We start from the raw sequence: 13,773 nt of genomic DNA on the forward strand, positions 1-13,773 counted from the left end.
CTCAGGATCAGTAATGTAATGTATGTACACAGTGACTGCACCAGCAGAATAGTGAGTGCAGCTCTAGAGTATAATACAGGATGTAACTCAGGATCAGTAATGTAATGTATGTACACAGTGACAGCACCAACAGAATAGTGAGTGCAGCTCTGGAGTATAATACAGGATGTAACTCAGGATCAGTAATGTAATGTATGTACACAGTGACTGCACCAGCAGAATAGTGAGTGCAGCTCTGGAGTATAATACAGGATGTAACTCAGGATCAGTAATGTAATGTATGTACACTGTGACTGCACCAGCAGAATAGTGAGTGCAGCTCTAGAGTATAATGCAGGATGTAACTCAGGATCAGTAATGTAATGTGTGTACACAGTGACTGCACCAGCAGAATAGTGAGTGCAGCTCTGGAGTATAATACAGGATGTAACTCAGGATCAGTAATGTAATGTATGTACACAGTGACTGCACCAGCAGAATAGTGAGTGCAGCTCTGGAGTATAATACAGGATGTAACTCAGGATCAGTAATGTAATGTATGTACACAGGGACTGCACCAGCAGAATAGTGAGTGCAGCTCTGGGGTATAATACAGGATGTAACTCAGGATCAGTGATGTAATGTGTGTACACAGTGACTGCACCAGCAGAATAGTGAGTGCAGCTCTGGAGTATAATACAAGAGGTAACTGAGGATCAGTAATGTAATGTATGTACACAGTGACTGCACCAGCAGAATAGTGAGTGCAGCTCTGGAGTATAATACAAGAGGTAACTCAGGATCAGTAATGTAATGTATGTACACAGTGACTGCACCAGCAGAATAGTGAGTGCAGCTCTGGAGAATAATACAAGAGGTAACTGAGGATCAGTAATGTAATGTATGTACACAGTGACTGCACCAGCAGAATAGTGAGTGCAGCTCTGGAGTATAATACAAGAGGTAACTCAGGATCAGTAATGTAATGTATGGACACAGTGACTGCACCAGCAGAATAGTGAGTGCAGCTCTGGAGTATAATACAGGATGTAATTCAGGATCAGTAATGTAATGTATGTACAAAGTGACTGCACCAGCAGAATAGTGAGTGCTGCTCTGGGGTATAATACAGGAGGTAACTCAGGATCAGTAATGTAATGTATGTACACAGTGACTGCACCAGCAGAATAGTGAGTGCAGCTCTGGAGTATAATACAGGATGTAACTCAGGATCAGTAATGTAATGTATGTACACAGTGATTGCACCAGCAGAATAGTGAGTGCAGCTCTGGAGTATAATACAGGATGTAACTCAGGATCAGTAATGTAATGTATGTACACAGTGACTGCACCAGCAGAATAGTGAGTGCAGCTCTGGAGTATAATACAGGATGTAATTCAGGATCAGTAATGTAATGTATGTACAAAGTGACTGCACCAGCAGAATAGTGAGTGCTGCTCTGGGGTACAATACAGGAGGTAACTCAGGATCAGTGATGTAATGTATGTACACAGTGACTGCACCAGCAGAATAGTCAGTGCAGCTCTGGAGTATAATACAGGATGTAACTCAGGATCAGTAATGTAAAGTATGTACACAGGGACTGCACCAGCAGAATAGTGAGTGCAGCTCTGGAGTATAATACAGGATGTAACTCTGGATCAGTAATGTAATGTGTGTGCACAGTGACTGCACCAGCAGAATAGTGAGTGCAGCTCTGGAGAATAATACAGGATGTAATTCAGGATCAGTAATGTAATGTATGTACAAAGTGACTGCACCAGCAGAATAGTGAGTGCAGCTCTGGGGTATAATACAGGATGTAACTCAGGATCAGTAATGTAATGTGTGTACACAGTGACTGCACCAGCAGAATAGTGAGCGCAGCTCTGGAGTATAATACAGGATGTAACTCAGGATCAGTAATGTACTGTATGTACACAGTGACTGCACCAGCAGAATAGTGAGTGCAGCTCTGGAGTATAATACAGGATGTAACTCAGGATCAGTACAGGATCAATAATGTATTGTATGTACACAGTGACTGCACCAGAAGAATAGTGAGTTCAGCTCTGGAGTATAATGCAGGATGTAACTCAGGATCAGTAATGTAATGTATGTACACAGTGACTGGACCAGCAGAATATTGAGTGCAGCTCTGGAGTATAATACAGGATGTAACTCGGGATCAGTAATGTAATGTATGTACACAGTGACTGCACCAGCAGAATAGTGAGTGCAGCTCTGGGGTATAATACAGGATGTAACTCGGGATCAGTAATGTAATGTATGTACACAGTGACTGCACCAGAAGAATAGTGAGTGCAGCTCTGGAGTATAATACAGGATGTAACTCAGGATCAGTAATGTTATTTATGTACACAGTGACTGCACCAGCAGAATAGTGAGTGCAGCTCTGGAGTATAATATAGAATGTAACTCAGGATCAGTAATGTATGTACACAGTGACTGCACCAGCAGAATAGTGAGTGCAGCTCTGGAGTATAATACAGGATGTAACTCAGGATCAGTAATGTAATGCATGTACACAGTGACTGCACCAGCAGAATAGTGAGTGCAGCTCTGGAGTATAATACAGGATGTAACTCAGGATCAGTAATGTTATGCATGTACACAGTGACTGCACCAGCAGAATAGTGAGTGCAGCTCTGGAGTATAATACAGGATGTAACTCAGGATCAGTAATGTTATGTATGTACACAGTGACTGCATCAGCAGAATAGTGAGTGCAGCTCTGGAGTATAATATAGAATGTAACTCAGGATCAGTAATGTATGTACACAGTGACTGCACCAGCAGAATAGTGAGTGCAGCTCTGGAGTATAATACAGGATGTAACTCAGGATCAGTAATGTAATGTATGTACACAGTGACTGCACCAGCAGAATCGTGAGCGCAGCTCTGGGGTATAATACAGGATGTAACTCGGGATCAGTAATGTAATGTATGTACACAGTGACTGCACCAGAAGAAGAGTGAATGCAGCTCTGGAGTATAATACAGGATGTTACTCAGGATCAGTAATGTATGTACACAGTGACTGCACCAGCAGAATAGTGAGTGCAGCTCTGGAGTATAATATAGGATGTAACTCAGGATCAGTAATGTATGTACACAGTGACTGCACCAGCAGAATAGTGAGTGTAGCTCTGGAGTATAATACTGGATGTAACTCAGTATCAGTAATGTAATGTATCTACACAGTGACTGCACCAGCAGAATAGTGAGCGCAGCTCTGGGGTATAATACAGGGTATAACTCGGGATCAGTAATGTAATGTATGTACACAGTGACTGCACCAGAAGAATAGTGAGTGCAGCTCTGGAGTATAATACAGGATGTAACTCAGGATCAGTAATGTAATGTATGTACACAGTGACTGCACCAGCAGAATAGTGAGTGCAGCTCTGGAGTATAATACAGGATGTAACTCAGGATCAGTAATGTAATGTATGTACACAGTGACTGCACCAGCAGAATAGTGAGTGCAGCTCTGGAGTATAATACAGGATGTAACTCAGGATCAGTAATGTAATGTATGTACACAGTGACGGCACCAGCAGAATAGTGAGTGCAGCTCTGGAGTATAATACAGGATGTAACTCAGGATCAGTATTGTAATGTATGTACACAGTGACTGCACCAGCAGAATAGTGAGTGCAGCTCTGGAGTATAATGCAGGAGGTAACTCAGGATCAGTACAGGATCAGTAATTAAAAATAAACCTGCTTTTCTTTGCTGACAGGTAAGAAGTCGCTTAGCATAACACAAGTGGCTGCAAAACGTATAGATTGCATGACAAGTGTGACTATATATCCCCATCATTGTTCTGTGGTTGTTAGAGGTGGATGTATCATATAAGTGTAATATCCCTATAAGAACAATGCAGAAAAAAGGATCAGTTATAATGAGATTGATATAATATAAAATGTAACACTGTATGTGCAGTGATGGTGTGGAGGGGGATCAGGCACCGCTGCATGTAGTCCAGGCTTTGCTGACACATCTGCCTGTGCCAGGATTGTTATGAAGCTTCAGGCAACAACATCAGTAAAACAGAAAACAGGATGACAAGGTGAGGAGAGCGCCCAGGACCTGAGGAGGGGATATCAGCACGAATCGAGGGGCTATCCACCGAACAAGGCAGGGAGACCCCCCCCAGCCTTCACTGAAGTCTCCTATTATATCCCATTATGTGTAATAATCTGCTCTACGATGTTCTGCTCCACTTGCAGCAATGATTAAGCCGCGGTTGACAATAAAAGTGTTGGAATATTTTAATCTACACATTTAACATGGATACAGCTCCGGGGCAAGTAAATATTTGATAAATGCAATCCGTGCACTGCTGGTGAACGTGCGCACGTGGCGGCTGATCCGAGAGCGAGACTCATAGACATTACATAGACCAACCGTAACACAAAGAGAAGTGGTAGTGTGCAGTGTATATATACAGGAGGAGTGGTACTGTGCAGTGTATATATACAGGACAGGAGGTGTGGTGCTGTGCAGTGTATATATACAGGACAGGAGGAGTGGTGCTGTGCAGTGTATATATACAGGACAGGAGGTGTGGTGCTGTGTAGTGTATATATACAGGAGGAGTGGTACTGTGCAGGGTATATATAGAGGACAGGAGGAGTGGTACTGTGCAGTGTATATATACAGGACAGGAGGAGTGGTACTGTGTAGTGTATATATACAGGAGGAGTGGTACTGTGCAGTGTATATATAGAGGACAGGAGGAGTGGTACTGTGCAGTGTATATATACAGGACAGGAGGAGTGGTACTGTGCAGTGTATATATACAGGACAGGAGGAGTGGTACTGTGCAGTGTATATATACAGGACAGGAGGAGTGGTACTGTGCAGTGTATATATACAGGACAGGAGGAGTGGTACTGTGCAGTGTATATATACAGGACAGGAGGAGTGGTACTGTGCAGTGTATATATACAGGACAGGAGGAGTGGTACTGTGCAGTGTATATATACAGGGGGAGTGGTACTGTGCAGTGTATATATACAGGACAGGAGGAGTGGTACTGTGTAGTGTATATATACAGGAGGAGTGGTACTGTGCAGTGTATATATAGAGGACAGGAGGAGTGGTACTGTGCAGTGTATATATACAGGACAGGAGGAGTGGTACTGTGCAGTGTATATATACAGGACAGGAGGAGTGGTACTGTGCAGTGTATATATACAGGACAGGAGGAGTGGTACTGTGCAGTGTATATATACAGGACAGGAGGAGTGGTACTGTGCAGTGTATAGATACAGGACAGGAGGAGTGGTACTGTGCAGTGTATATATACAGGGGGAGTGGTACTGTGCAGTGTATATATACAGGACAGGAGGAGTGGTACTGTGCAGTGTACATATACAGGAGGAGTGGTACTGTGCAGTGTATATATACAGGACAGGAGGAGTGGTGCTGTGCAGTGTATATATACAGGAGGAGTGGTACTGTGCAGTGTATATATACAGGACAGGAGGAGTGGTGCTGTGCAGTGTATATATACAGGAGGAGTGGTACTGTGCAGTGTATATATACAGGACAGGAGGAGTGGTACTGTGCAGTGTATATATACAGGACAGGAGGAGTGGTACTGTGCAGTGTATATATACAGGAGGAGTGGTACTGTGCAGTGTATATATACAGGAGGAGTGGTACTGTGCAGTGTATATATACAGGACAGGAGGAGTGGTACTGTGCAGTGTATATATACAGGACAGGAGGAGTGGTACTGTGCAGTGTATATATATACAGGACAGGAGAAGTGGTACTGTGCAGTGTATATATACAGGAGGAGTGGTACTGTGCAGTGTATATATACAGGAGGAGTGGTACTGTGCAGTGTATATATACAGGAGGAGTGGTGCTGTGCAGTGTATATATACAGGACAGGAGGAGTGGTACTGTGCAGTGTATATATACAGGAGGAGTGGTACTGTGCAGTGTATATATACAGGAGGAGTGGTACTGTGCAGTGTATATATACAGGACAGGAGGAGTGGTACTGTGCAGTGTATATATACAGGACAGGAGGAGTGGTACTGTGCAGTGTATATATACAGGACAGGAGGAGTGGTACTGTGCAGTATATATATACAGGAGGAGTGGTACTGTGCAGTGTATATATACAGGAGGAGTGGTACTGTGCAGTGTATATATACAGGACAGGAGGAGTGGTACTGTGCAGTGTATATATACAGGACAGGAGGAGTGGTACTGTGCAGTGTATATACAGGACAGGAGGAGTGGTACTGTGCAGTGTATATACAGGACAGGAGGAGTGGTACTGTGCAGTGTATATATACAGGACAGGAGGAGTGGTACTGTGCAGTGTATATACAGGACAGGAGAAGTGGTACTGTGCAGTGTATATACAGGACAGGAGGAGTGGTACTGTGCAGTGTATATATACAGGAGGAGTGGTACTGTGCAGTGTATATATACAGGACAGGAGGAGTGGTACTGTGCAGTGTATATATACAGGACAGGAGGAGTGGTGCTGTGCAGTGTATATATACAGGACAGGAGGAGTGGTGCTGTGCAGTGTATATATACAGGACAGGAGAAGTGGTACTGTGCAGTGTATATATACAGGAGGAGTGGTACTGTGCAGTGTATATATACAGGAGGAGTGGTACTGTGCAGTGTATATATACAGGAGGAGTGGTACTGTGCAGTGTATATATACAGGAGGAGTGGTACTGTGCAGTGTATATATACAGGAGGAGTGGTACTGTGCAGTGTATATATACAGGAGGAGTGGTACTGTGCAGTGTATATATACAGGACAGGAGGAGTGGTAGTGTGCAGTGTATATATACAGGAGGAGTGGTACTGTGCAGTGTATATATACAGGAGGAGTGGTACTGTGCAGTGTATATATACAGGAGGAGTGGTACTGTGCAGTGTATATATACAGGACAGGAGGAGTGGTAGTGTGCAGTGTATATATACAGGAGGAGTGGTACTGTGCAGTGTATATATACAGGAGGAGTGGTACTGTGCAGTGTATATATACAGGAGGAGTGGTACTGTGCAGTGTATATATACAGGAGGAGTGGTACTGTGCAGTGTATATATACAGGACAGGAGGAGTGGTACTGTGCAGTGTATATATACAGGACAGGAGGAGTGGTACTGTGCAGTGTATATATACAGGACAGGAGGAGTGGTACTGTGCAGTGTATATATACAGGAGGAGTGGTACTGTGCAGTGTATATATACAGGACAGGAGGAGTGGTACTGTGCAGTGTATATATACAGGAGAAGTGGTACTGTGCAGTGTATATATACAGGAGGAGTGGTACTGTGCAGTGTATATATACAGGACAGGAGGAGTGGTACTGTGCAGTGTATATATACAGGACAGGAGGAGTGGTACTGTGCAGTGTATATATACAGGACAGGAGGAGTGGTACTGTGCAGTGTATATATACAGGAGGAGTGGTACTGTGCAGTGTATATATACAGGACAGGAGGAGTGGTACTGTGCAGTGTATATATACAGGAGGAGTGGTACTGTGCAGTGTATATATACAGGAGGAGTGGTACTGTGCAGTGTATATATACAGGAGGAGTGGTACTGTGCAGTGTATATATACAGGAGGAGTGGTACTGTGCAGTGTATATATACAGGAGGAGTGGTACTGTGCAGTGTATATATACAGGACAGGAGGAGTGGTACTGTGCAGTGTATATATACAGGACAGGAGGAGTGGTACTGTGCAGTGTATATATACAGGAGGAGTGATACTGTGCAGTGTATATATACAGGACAGGAGGAGTGGTACTGTGCAGTGTATATATACAGGAGGAGTGGTACTGTGCAGTGTATATATACAGGACAGGAGGAGTGGTACTGTGCAGTGTATATATACAGGACAGGAGGAGTGGTACTGTGCAGTGTATATATACAGGACAGGAGGAGTGGTACTCTGCAGTGTATATATACAGGACAGGAGGAGTGGTGCTGTGCAGTGTATATATACAGGACAGGAGAAGTGGTACTGTGCAGTATATATATACAGGACAGGAGGAGTGGTACTGTGCAGTGTATATATACAGGACAGGAGGAGTGGTACTGTGCAGTGTATATATACAGGAGGAGTGGTACTGTGCAGTGTATATATACAGGACAGGAGAGGTGGTACTGTGCAGTGTATATATACAGGACAGGAGGAGTGGTGCTGTGCAGTGTATATATACAGGACAGGAGAAGTGGTACTGTGCAGTATATATATACAGGACAGGAGGAGTGGTACTGTGCAGTGTATATGTACAGGACAGGAGGAGTGGTACTGTGCAGTGTATATATACAGGACAGGAGGAGTGGTACTGTGCAGTGTATATATACAGGAGGAGTGGTACTGTGCAGTGTATATATACAGGACAGGAGGAGTGGTACTGTGCAGTGTATATATACAGGACAGGAGGAGCGGTACTGTGCAGTGCATATATACAGGACAGGAGGAGTGGTACTGTGCAGTGTATATATACAGGACTGGAGAAGTGGTACTGTGCAGTGTATATATACAGGACAGGAGGAGTGGTACTGTGCAGTGTATATATACAGGACAGGAGGAGTGGTACTGTGCAGTGTATATATACAGGAGGAGTGGTACTGTGCAGTGTATATATACAGGAGGAGTGGTACTGTGCAGTGTATATATACAGGACAGGAGTGGTACTGTGCAGTGTATATATACAGGAGGAGTGGTACTGTGCAGTGTATACACACAGGAGAGGAGGAGTGGCGCTGAGAGTAGCACCTGCCTCCTGAGCTCAAGCACTTCCAGGAGGAGGATCGTCGTCTGCCTCTCTTCTCCCCAGGGAGAGGCAGGCCTACTGGGAGGCCGGCATGGCTTCCCAGCCTCCTATTTCCCGGTCTATGCCGGCGGGGGAGAAGGAGCCTCAACAACCGGCCCAGGAGGGAGTGAGGAGATCGGGAAGGGTGAGGAAGAATACATCCACCTGCTCCAACCCCGAGACTGTTCACCGCCAGCCCAGAGAGGGAGACCGGGGCACCCCAGGTCCCAGGAACAAGAGCCCAGCAAGATCCTGGGGGGAGATGAGCTCCAGCGAGTCCACAAGTTCCTTCTCCTCCCGAGTGGTCGCCACATTGCTAGAGAGTACGAGGACGCCGGCAAAGCACTAACCCAGCTGAAAGAGGAGCTGAGGGAGGCCCGGATCCTGAACACCCGGGCGTCCAACAAGGAAAGACCCGCGACCTCCCAGAGGTTTAAAGCCCTCAGAGACGAGGTGGTCAGGTTAGTGCTCCTCCGGGAGGGGATTGAGAAAAGCGCAGGTCCCTTCCTGGAGAGGTTTAAGAACCAGCGGCGGTTCTCAGAAATGAAGGGGTTAAACACCTCAGGAGAACCGCCAGCCGGCGTCCTTAGTGAAGAGGAGGAGGAGGATGAAGAGGTGACTGGAGTCTCAGTTGCTGGAGCCAGTGAGGGGCAGAGCCGGAGCTCAAGCAGTCTCCCTGCAGGGCAGAGGACTCCCACAGCAGAGGCTGGAGTGTCGGGGGAGGAGCAGGAAGGAGGACTGCTGAGGGAGATCCGACTGCTGGAGTCTCCAGTGGACCTGATGCGGTTTTCCTTCGGTGAGGACAAACCAGTGGAGGAGACCAAGAGGAGGAAGAGGAAGACCGGAGGAGCTGCACAGGAGGTGGTGAGTTACAAGTATGTACCAATGTCTGATGTTGCGCCTGCCACCTTCTGTTTAAACCCCTCCAAACCTAAAGGCACAGGCTCTGCAGTGGGCTCGAGGCAGAGGCAAGGTGGGGAGAGGAGGAGGACGTCCGGCGATGCTGCCATCTGTGCGGGGAACAGTGCAGGGGGCGAGGCTGTGGAGGTACTCACAGCGCCGGACATAGGAAGTTCTGTGGAGTTTCCCACCCTGCCCTCTGCGGCTAAGCCGGTTATCACCGGGGCTGGGGGGGCAGGGAAGGATGTGAAAAAAAACACCTGTGAGGAACACTGGGCACACTGCTGCGACAGGGGGGCAGTGTGCCCCAGCGCCCAAAAAGGACACTAAGACCCCAAAGTCTGTGGGTGCAGGGCGGGCAGAGGTGCCGAGAAAACAGTCTGCCCAGCACAAGGACCAAAATGCTGCAGTAGAGGGGCGGGGCGCTCCAGGAGACGACCTGCAGAAAGCAAGCAGCAACCAAAGGGAAACGGGTGTGGTGCTGCAGGGAAAGGAGTCTCTGGGAGTGCTCCCCTCCCCCGGCCCAGCAGGTGTGAGTGCAGAGACACCAGACACAAGGGAGGAAGGAATGGAGGTGACTGTGGAAGGTGCAGAGAACAGCAGAGGTAATGGGGTGACAAGTAAAGGGAATGGAAATAGTGGTGCAGTGAATGATGGGAGTAATGGTGGAGCAGATGGTGAGAGTAATGGTGGAGCAAATGATGAGAGTAGTAGGAATGGTGGAATTAGTGGTACAGTGAATGATGATGCAGCAAATGGTGGGGGTAGTGGTGAAGTGAATGATGATGCAGCAAATAGTGGGGGTAGTGGTGCAGTGAATGATGATGTAGCAAATGGTGGGGGTAGTGGTGCAGTGAATGATGATGTAGCAAATGGTGGGGGTAGTGGTGGAATGAATGCTGGGAGTTGTGGGAATGGTGGGAGTTGTGGTGTAGCAAATGTTGGGGGTAGTGGTGTAATGAATGGTGGGAGTAATGATTCTGCGAATGGTGTGAATAGTACTGGAGTGAATGGTGGGAGCAGCACTGGTGTTGGTGGGGGGGAAGTAGGCGCTGGCCCCGCTGCCCCCCCAGCATTGGCGGGGGCTTCAGCCCAAAGCTATTCAGGAGCTGTCACTGCTGGGGGTAGTAGTGCTCCCTCGTCTGTTGGCCCTGGGGATGGTGACTTGCAACAGCAGCTCCTGGACGCCCTGAGGAGAGGGGAGAGCTCCATCACTGTAGAGGGGAGGGAGGTTGATCTGTCTTTCTGGATAGAGAGACATGGTCTTTCAGTCTTCCGAGAAAGAGGGGCAGAGACTGTCTGGTCTCTGCCGACAACGGGGCAGAGGAGTAACCGTAGGAACGTGGTCCGTCTCCAGTGGGTAAGCAAGGATTCCTGTCCTGATAGGTCGAAGGTGGTTGAGCTCCTGCTGGGGATGGGCTTTGCGGCATATGACATCTTTGCCTTGATCCATCCCTACGGGACCTCCTACTTCGATGTCAGCTTCGTGAGACCGGAGGGCCTTAAGCTTTTCTGGTCTCGCCATGAGCTGGCTCGGAGTCGCCCCGAATGGCATGGTCTCTTTCCCCTGGCAATAACCCGCCAAGATTCAGTCAGGAAAGTGACCGTTTTGACTAGTAACGAGTCGCTTTCCTGTATGGACATTACCACCTGGGTGAGTCGATACGGAGAGGTCACCAATATTCCCGAAAAGAATCTGGATGACCATGGTATCTGGTCAGGGGCCTGGACCTTCATGGTGAGATTGAAGGTTTCGGGAAACACTGTTACCCATATCCCCTCCTCAACCTTTTTGGGGAGGGATAGGATCTTGATTTTCTACCGGGGGCAGCCTAAGGTCTGTCACAGGTGCGGTAGTCCCACACACTTCAGTGCGCAGTGTACCACCCAGAAATGCGCACTGTGTGGGGACCTTGGTCATCTTGCTGCTGCCTGTCGCAGGATTAGGTGTAACTTGTGTGGTGACCTCGGTCACCCGTTCAGTCGCTGTCCGCGTTCCTTCGCCAATGCGGTCCTGAAAGCGGCGAGTGCGGGACAGGCGAAAGCTGGAACTAATCTTGCTGGTGAAGGGACCAGTAGGGGCGGGGGAGGCAGGGAATCGGTGAGGAGCAAGCTGCCGCCATCCACCATCAGGCGGCAGGAGCAGCGCCGTGGGGACAGGGGGCAGGGAGTAATGTCCCTAAACTCTGACCCAGGTACTTCACTTGCAGCTGAGGATCCTAAAGACAGTGAATTGAGCGAGGAAGTCAAGAGACTTGAAAGGGAAGAGCGAGAGGACGCCACGTCTTCCCAGGAACCCTCTTCTGGTGACAGTCTAGATGAGGGAGAGGGGGAGTGGTCACAGAAAAAGAAAAAGGGTAACAGAAAAACAGCCAGAGGTACGAGGGGGACCAGGTCTCGAGCTGCTTCTTTGGAGTGCGACCCCTCTGACTCTCTGGCCGTGATCCAAGCGCCATTGGAGGGTTCAGCCGCCCCCCCTCTGGTGGATCTCTCCAACCGGTTCGGGGCTCTCCAGGACCTCCCTCTGGAGGGGGGAAGTGGGGACCCGGGGCCGGAGGTTGCGGACAAGGTGGTTGGGGCTCAGGAGATGGCTGGGTCTTCCTCTCGGCTGGCAAATACAAAGCCCTCTGGGGGGACGACTAACCCAGGACCACCAGACGAGGGCAAGAATGTATGTAAGGAGAGAATGGACGAGTCTGTTAGTCTTAAGCGCACTAAAAACCCGTCATTATCGGAGGAAGAGGTTGGGACTGTCAGTGGTGGGAAGAAAAAGGCTATCTAATTCAATCAATCATGATGGCGGCACCCACCCCGTTGACGCTGGCAACTATTAATGTTTGCAGCATAAAGTCAGATGCGGCAAGGTACACGGCCTTTCATTTTCTCGGCCAACTTGACGCCGACATTTTGTTTTTGCAGGAGACCAGGTTGACCGATATATCAACCTTGCATAAAGCAAGGCGGGAGTGGAGGCATGGGCCCTCCTACTGGTCTCTTGCGGCCGAGCCGTATAGCGGGGTGGCGGTCCTTTTTAAGACCGCAGCGGTTGAATGCAGACGAGTGATCGAATTAGAAATGGGGAGATGCTTGATCCTAGATGTCTCCATGGGGGGACAAGAGCTTCGGCTCATTAACATCTATGGTTCCCAGTCCAAGTGGGACCGCAAATGTCTCTTCCTGAAGATCAAACCTTTTTTATTTTCGAGTCGGCAGGTGGTCTTTGGAGGGGATTTCAACAATGTCACGACATCCTGTGATAGAGGAGGTTCCGGAGACCGGCTGGCTTATGACTGCGTCGCGTTAAACAGGATAGTGAGTGAGGCTCGCCTGGTGGATGTCCATATCCGGCACAACCTGGGCGACACGGGATTCACCTTTTTAGAGGTAGTCAGTGCAGGTCTAGGCTAGACAGGTTTTATTTGAAGGAGGAGGCCGTCTCTTCACCGTTGTCGGTTGTGGAGGTGGAGTTCTCCGATCACTGTTTGATTATGTTTTCTCTGAACGTTACAGAGACTCCTCGGATGGGAAGAGGCTATTGGAAGCTGAATTCGTCACTCCTTGAGGAAGAAGCTGTAAGACGGTCTTTTGAGGAATTCTTTCAGAGCCAGGTACCATTGCTGGGCCTAAGTAACACTAAGTCAGAGTGGTGGGAGATGTTCAAACATCGGGTGGCGAGATTCTTCCGGCAGCTCTCGAACCTCAGAAGCCTGAACAGGGATCGCCTGTATCAGAGCCTGAGGAGGAAACTCGAGCATCTTGTCTCGACTGGAGGTAGCCGCGAGGAGATCTCCAGAGTGAAGTCCTTGCTGAAGAGGTGTCAGTACGATAGGCACGCATCTTTGGTTTTCGAGAGGGACTACGGGAAGTACTGCTCGCCCGACCCTTACAGAAACTGTAAGATGTCAGTGAATAGTAAGATAGTGACGGGGCTGGTGGACAGTACGGGGTCCCTGAGAAGGTCCAGATCAGGGATCTTGGAGGTCGTCAGTTCCTACTACTCGCACCTCTTGGGAAGGAGGGAGCTTGATCGTGACGGGATGTCGGCTTT

The sequence above is a fragment of the Phyllobates terribilis genome, unplaced genomic scaffold (assembly GCF_046119375.1).
Source record: "Phyllobates terribilis strain yellow unplaced genomic scaffold, ASM4611937v1 Scaffold_12__6_contigs__length_324123572, whole genome shotgun sequence".
NCBI classification, from domain to species: domain Eukaryota; kingdom Metazoa; phylum Chordata; class Amphibia; order Anura; family Dendrobatidae; genus Phyllobates; species Phyllobates terribilis.